Raw genomic sequence first — 7,245 nt, 5'->3', positions numbered from 1 at the left:
TTGTATTGAATCTGTAGTTTGCTTTGGGTAGTATACTCATTTTCACTATATTGATTCTTCTGATCCATGAACATGGTATATTTTTCCATTTATTAGTGTCCTTTTTGATTTCTTTCATCAGTGTTTTATAGTTTTCGATATATAGGTCTTTAGTTTCTTTAGGTAGATATATTCCTAAGTATTTTATTCTTTTTGTTGCAAAGGTGAATGGAATGGTTTCCTTAATTTCTTTTTCTACTTTCTCATTATTAGCATATAGGAATGCAAGGGATTTCTGTGTGTTGATTGTATATCTTGCAACTTTACTATAGTCATTGATTAGCTCTAGTAATTTTCTGGTGGAGTCTTTAGGATTTTCTATGTAGAGGATCATGTCATCTGCAAACAGTGAGAGTTTTACTTATTCTTGTCCAATTTGAATTCCTTTTATTTCTTTTTCTGCTCTGATTGCTGTGGCCAAAACTCCCAGAACTATGTTGAATAGTCGCAGTGAAAGTGGGCATCGTTGTCTTGTTCCTGACTTTAGGGGAAATGCTTAGAGCTGTCTTATGACCCAGCAATCCCACTGCTGGGCACACACACCGAGGATATCAGAATTGAAAGAGACACGTGCACCCCAATGTTCATCACAGTACTGTTTATAATAGCCAGGATATGGAAGCAACCTAGATGTCCTTCAGCAGATGAATGTATAAGAAAGCTGTGGTACATATACACAATGGAGTATTACTCATCCATTAAAAAGAATACATTTGAATCAGTTCTAATGAGGTGGATGAAACTGGAGCTGATTATACAGAGTGAAGTAAGCCAGAAAGAAAAACACCAATACAGTATACTAACACATATATATGGAATTTAAAAAGATGGTAAGGATTATCCTGTATGCGAGACAGAAAAAGAGACACAGATGTAAAGAACAGACTTTTGGACTCTGTGAAAGAGGGAGAGGGTGGGATGATTTGGGAGAATGGCATTGAGACATATATACTATCAGGTAAGAAACGAATCACTAGTCTAGGGTCGATACAGGATACAGGATGCTTGGGGCTGGTGCACTGGGATAACCCAGAGAGATGATATGGGGAGGGTGGTGGGAGGAGGGTTCAGGGTTGATAACTCATGTACACCTGTGGCAGATTCATGTCAATGTATGGCAAAACCAATACAGTATTGTAAAGTAAAAAAAAAATAATAGTAAAGAAGAATACATTTGAATCCGTTCTAATGAGGTGGATGAGACTGGAGCCGATTATACAGAGTGAAGTAAGCCAGAAAGAAAAACACCAATACAGTATACTAACACATATATATGGAATTTAGAAAGATGGTAATGATAACCCTGTATGCAAGACAGCAAGAGAGACACAGATGTATAGAACAGACTTTTGGACTCTGTGGGAGAGGGAGAGGGTGGGATGACCTGGGAGGATGGCATTGAAACATGTATACTATCATGTAAGAAACTAATTGCCAGTCTAGGTTCAATACAGGATACAGGATCCTTGGGGCTGGTGCACTGGGATGACCCAGAGAGATGATATGGGGAGGGTGGTGGGAGGGGGGTTCAGGATTGGGAACTCATGTACACCCATGGCAGATTCATGTCAATGTATGGCAAAAACAATACAGTATTGTAAAGTAATAATAATAATAATAATAATAAAAAGAAAAAAAAATAAAAGGCCTTACAAAATAATGGTTTTTTAAACATGATTTCAGTGTCAGCTAGACATTCTTCAAAGAATATTGTATGTTTTGATTCAGCATATCATCAAAAAAATAAATTCTCAATCTCTGTGGGAAAAAAAAAGTAATTTTCTAATTACATTTGGTGTTTATTTCCTACTGTTATTATCAAAACTCCAGAAAAGTCTTCAAGAATATTATAGTCTTATCCTAAAGGAAGATTCCACGTTAAGAAGATATCATTGTAAATCTTTCATAAACTTTGCCTCTCTGTAAAATAAGAAGAGGATGTTTTATAGCTTATTGTATGATGACAGTATCACCAGATAAGAAATGTACAGAATAATATATCATAAATAAACATGGGCAACCAGTTCAAATAGCAAATTAGTTCATTGATATATAAAATAAGATAATATATCATATCTAAGAGGGATTTAACATGCAAAAAAATTGTGCATTTGGTACACTGTTGTTCAGTTGCTAAGTCCTGTCCAACTCTTTGCTACCCCATGGAATGTAGCACACCAGGCTTCACTCTCCTCCACTATCTTCCAGAGTTTCCTTAAATCCATGTCCATGAGTTGGTTTTCAAGATTTGATGGTAAATATAAATGTCTAAGAACACTGTATTTACATTTGAAAAGCCAATGAAAGTTGTTTTCTCTTGATAAAATCAATGGTGTAAAAATATAATATGAAGTTTACAATATAAACAGTGTAACGTACAAAATAAATGATATGGCTTACTGTTTAGGCAACTCTATTTTTAAAAACATAAGAAAACATGAAGAGTATACTGTCATAAGAAAATAGAAAAATAAACAAGGTTTAATCAAAGCTATTTCTACAATACTGTCAAATAGATTATTTTTCTCTTGAATATGTTTGTATTTTTCACCCATATAAAATCAAGAAACAGATACAATTTTGTGTATGTTTTAAGATTAAACAAGCCAATAATTCAAATGTCCTAAGGCTTTAGGGAAATAATATACAATCAAGATACCACATGAGACAGTGTTAACATCTAATTACTTGAGTCATTAAGGCAACACTTCAGTTATATTCTTTGTCTCCACATCCCTAAGGTCTTGATGGCATATATTTGTGATGCAGTTTGGTGTCAGGATTTAGTTTGATCTTACCTTTGGTATCTGGGAGTTTTGCCAATAGTAATATATGTAAAATAGTAGTGATATATGTAATATATATATGAAAATAGTAATATATGAAATAGCTAATAAATATACTGGTGGGTTGCACTACCCTTTTCAGATCTATTTCTATTAAATACTAAGCAGCAGCATTCCAGATGTTTACTTCTTAGCAAGGAGTTCTTCAGTAAATGATTCATTCAAGGGATTCTGTATTTAGGGCAGTTGATTCATACTCTTGTTTTATTTTAAAAAGAAAATACAGAGTTACAACAATCTTTGCAGGAGACACACATATGTTTAGAACAAAGTACCCACAAATCCATTTAGTTTGATTTAAAATGTTTGTGGTAGTGTATTCTGATACTTTCTTTCTTCAAATAATATTCATCCTGGTCTTCTCATTGGGTTTCCAATATATAGTCAGAAATATAATAAACATTTTGGCAAATGAAGAATAACAAAAAAAGTGGGCATTTTTTCACTTTTTCCTGTAATCGTCAAGAAATAAAGTGACAGTAACAATCATATTTATAAATCAAATAATAGAGCATATCATACTTATTAATTATAAACATGGATGTTTGTATGTATACAGAGGGGACAAAACAAGGAGCACTGTCTATAATAGTAGGTGGTAAAATAAAATATTAGAAGTGAGAGAATAAACTGGGTAAATAAAGTATTAATATAAGGAAATGGGCATGTGCTATGTAACAGTTTGATAGACTGTTTGATAGACAGTTTTATAGATCCAAGCAGTTTTGAAAAAATCAAACTGAATAATAGAAATGTCATGCATTCACTAATATGATTTGTTTGGAATCTTAAAGTCACTGAATGTCAGGTTAAAGTAATCATGGAAATTTATTCTCATGATCTTGCACAGAATATATTAAGCGAAGGAGAACAGAGACTTTACACTATTGTTACAGAGGATCTAGTATGGGAATGGTGTTTGGAAGATATCTTTCCCACAAGGTCAGAATGTGGGGATCAGAGAAAGCTGTAACATGGTAAGAAAACCTATAGGACATAAGAAATATAATTATGGATTGTAGACTAAGTGTTTAAATGAAATTCTGTAGTGTTTCTATTATGTGGGCTCTAGAGGAAAGGATGTCTACACTGCCTTCCCAAATGTGTGCACCAATTGACAGCTGTCCGTGTTTGTGCCTGATTTTCACAACATGTAAGTTTTTTTGAAATCACAGTTGTTACTCATAATTCAAATAAATAAAGCTAAATATCTACTATGCATCACACCTTGTCTTATAATCTTTGGATTCATTATTGAAATATCTAGTTCCATTCTGGTGACTCAAAGTTTATACTAATATTCTCATCTTATTATTGAGGATATGTCTTGTGACAGTAATAATCAAGAAATGTTCTGATGTTCCATTTCAAATAGGTTTTTTCCAGACACTTATCTTTGAAAAAGCTAAAAACTTAAAATGCAATAATACATGTTTTATTGCATGTTGAAATTTATATACTTTGTCCAGTAGCTTCATAGTTCTTATTTTTGTCAACCAAATTCCACAATGTGCTCTGCTGGAAAAAGAAAAGCTTTTTGTCCAAGATAGTTTCAGCTATTATCATAGCAGGTATAGCACTTATTTTGTTGCTGAAAGAGGAGAGTGAAAAAGTTGGCTTAAAGCTCAACATTCAGAAAACGAAGAACATGGCATCTGGTCCCATCACTTCATGGGAAATAGATGGGGAAACAGTGGAAACAGTGTCAGACTTTATTTTTGGAGGCTCCCAAATCACTGCAGATGGTGATTGCAGCCATGAAATTAAAAGACGCTTACTCCTTGGAAGGAAAGTCATGACCAACCTAGATAGCATATTCAAAAGCAGGGACTTTGCCAAGTTGGTCTGTCTAGTCAAGGCTATAGTTTTTCCAGTAGTCATGTATGGATGTGAGAGTTGGACTGTGAAGAAAGCAGTGTGCCGAAGAATCGATGCTTTTGAGCTGTGGTGTTGGAGAAGACTCTTGAGAGTCCCTTGGACTGCAAGGAGGTCCAACCAGTCCATCCTAAAGGAGACCAGTCCTGGGTGTTCATTGGAAGGACTGATGCTAAAACTGAAACCCCAATACTTTGGCCACCTCATGCGAAGGGTTGACTCATTGTAAAAGACTCTGATGCTGGGAGGGATTGGAGGCAGGAGGAGAAGGGGACGACAGAGAATGAGATGGTGGGATGGCATCACCGACTCGATGCACATGAGTTTGGGTGGACTCTGGGAGTTGGTGATGGACAGGGAGGCCTGGCATGCTGTGATTCATGGGGTCACAAAGAGTTGCACACGACTGAGTGACTGAACTGACTGAAACTCCTGGTGAATAATAAAATAGGCTATGAAGAATAGCATTTAAACATTTTCAAAATTAATTCAACGTAAGTGAAAAAGTTTGCTTTCAAACCACAATTCCCGAAAGGGTTGAAGATTTTAGGTTACTAGAAGTACAAAGTCAGAACACCTATCATTTAAAAATTTAACAGTTTTAAGTAATTTGTCTCAGAGCTAAAGAAGTGAGTCAGGAAAGAAATTGTAGAATCTCATGTTTTTCCTCCAATTGAACTCTTTTCATTAAGCTCAAATTCATGCAAACAGAGTGTTCCAGAATTCAATTGATAATTCTGAATTTTATTATTTGATGGACTTCTCTGATGGTCCAGTGATTGGGAGGCTGCCTAACCAGTAAGGGACACCCATGGGTTCAGTCCCTGGTCCAGGAAGAGTGCATGCAATAGGGCAGTGGGGCCTGTCTCCACAACTACTGCACCTGCTCTCGAGAGCCAGCAAGTCGCCCTTACTGAATTCTGCTTGCTTTAGAGCCAGTGCTCTGCAGCAAGGGGTGGGGGTCGTCATCTCAATGAGAAACCCAGAACCACAGCTACCAGTGGGGGGACACTGTGTGCAGCAGCCAGGACCCAGCACAGTCAAAACTAAATAAATAAATACTGGATTTTATTATTTGAAATAGAGCAAGCAGGGTTTAGTCTGTTTTAGTTCTTTGTTTTCGATAATTATGTCAACACAAAATTATCATTCACGGTGGAATTACTATGTAAGTGACACTAGCTATTGAAATAAAGTGGGAGTCTGGCATTTTCAGAAACACTCTTAACGGAGATCCACTGAACTTCTCAACACATTTTCTGATCTCTTACTATTTCAAGTTTTGGTTCTTACCCCTGTAGATCACCATTCATATTTTGTCCACAGGAACCAAGCAAACCAGAGTGCTGAGGTCACTTTCATTGTCTCAGGCTTCTCAGACTATCCTCAGCCCCAGCTGCTCCTGTTCCTGGTCTTCCTGACCATCTACACAGTCACTGTGCTGGGGAACCTGGGCATGATCCTGATCATCAAGTCCAGTTCCAGGCTCCACACACCTATGTACTTCTTTCTCAGCCACTTATTCTTTTTTGATTTCTGTTAGTCACCCAAGCTACTAGAAACCTTGATTATAGAAGACAGAATAATCTTCATAGGATGACTCATGCAATTCTTCTTTGTCTGCATATTTGTGGTGACAGAGACATTCCTCTTGGCAGTAGTGGCATATGACTGATTTGCAGCCATTTGCAACCCTCTTTATGCAATTGTCATGTCCCAGAAGCTTTGTTCCTTGTTGGTATCTGCATCATACTCTTGGAGTATAGCCTGTTCCTTAATATACACATACTTTTTGTCAATGTTATCCTTTTGTGGGACTAAATTCATAAATAACTTTGTCTATGAGCATGCTGCCATAGTGGCTGTTTCCTGCTCTGACCTCAGCCAAGAGATCACTTTAGTCTCTGCCACATTCAATGAAATAAGCAGCCTGATGATTATTCTCACCTCCTATGTTTGCATTTTTATCACTGTCTTAAGGATGCCTTCAACTGGAGGGCGCCACAAAGTCTTCTCCACCTGTGCCTCTCACCTGACCACCATTACCATCTTTGATGGGATCATCCTTTTCCTCTACTGTGTTCCTAACTCCAGAAGTTCATGGCTCATGGTCAAGGTGGCCTCTGTCTTTTACAGAGTAATCATCCCCATGCTGAACCCACTGATCTACAGCTTCAGGAACAAAGATGTGAAAGAGTCAGTGAAGAAAGTAATGAATATTAAATTGTTCTATGATAAAATGTAAAGCTAGAAAGATTTTTTGAGAGTAAGAATGTCTCAATAGCAGATTGAACTGTGAACCTAGTTTAACCTTGCAATTGATAGGCCAATTTCTGTTCACTCTTTTATTTTATTAAAGTAACTTTAAAATTAGAAATTAAAACAGAAATAAAAGATTACTTAAACTAAAGTTTTGATACAGAATTGTATTTTTTTTCCTGTGTATAATATCTGACCTTGTAATTGTCCTGGTTAAACTTCAGTT

At 36.3% G+C, this 7,245-nt stretch overlaps 1 pseudogene; it reads left to right on the top strand.

The window, feature by feature from the left end:
- The first annotated feature begins 3,422 nt into the window (after nt 1–3,422).
- On the top strand, nt 3,423–7,005 carry LOC120860619 (annotated as a pseudogene).
- The last annotated feature ends 240 nt before the right edge of the window (nt 7,006–7,245 follow it).

Source organism: Oryx dammah, unplaced genomic scaffold, assembly GCF_014754425.2.
Source record: "Oryx dammah isolate SB20612 unplaced genomic scaffold, SCBI_Odam_1.1 HiC_scaffold_11140, whole genome shotgun sequence".
Lineage (NCBI taxonomy): Eukaryota > Metazoa > Chordata > Mammalia > Artiodactyla > Bovidae > Oryx > Oryx dammah.
Note: the sequence above shows the minus strand (reverse complement) of the source record. Positions and strands in the feature narration are given on the sequence as shown.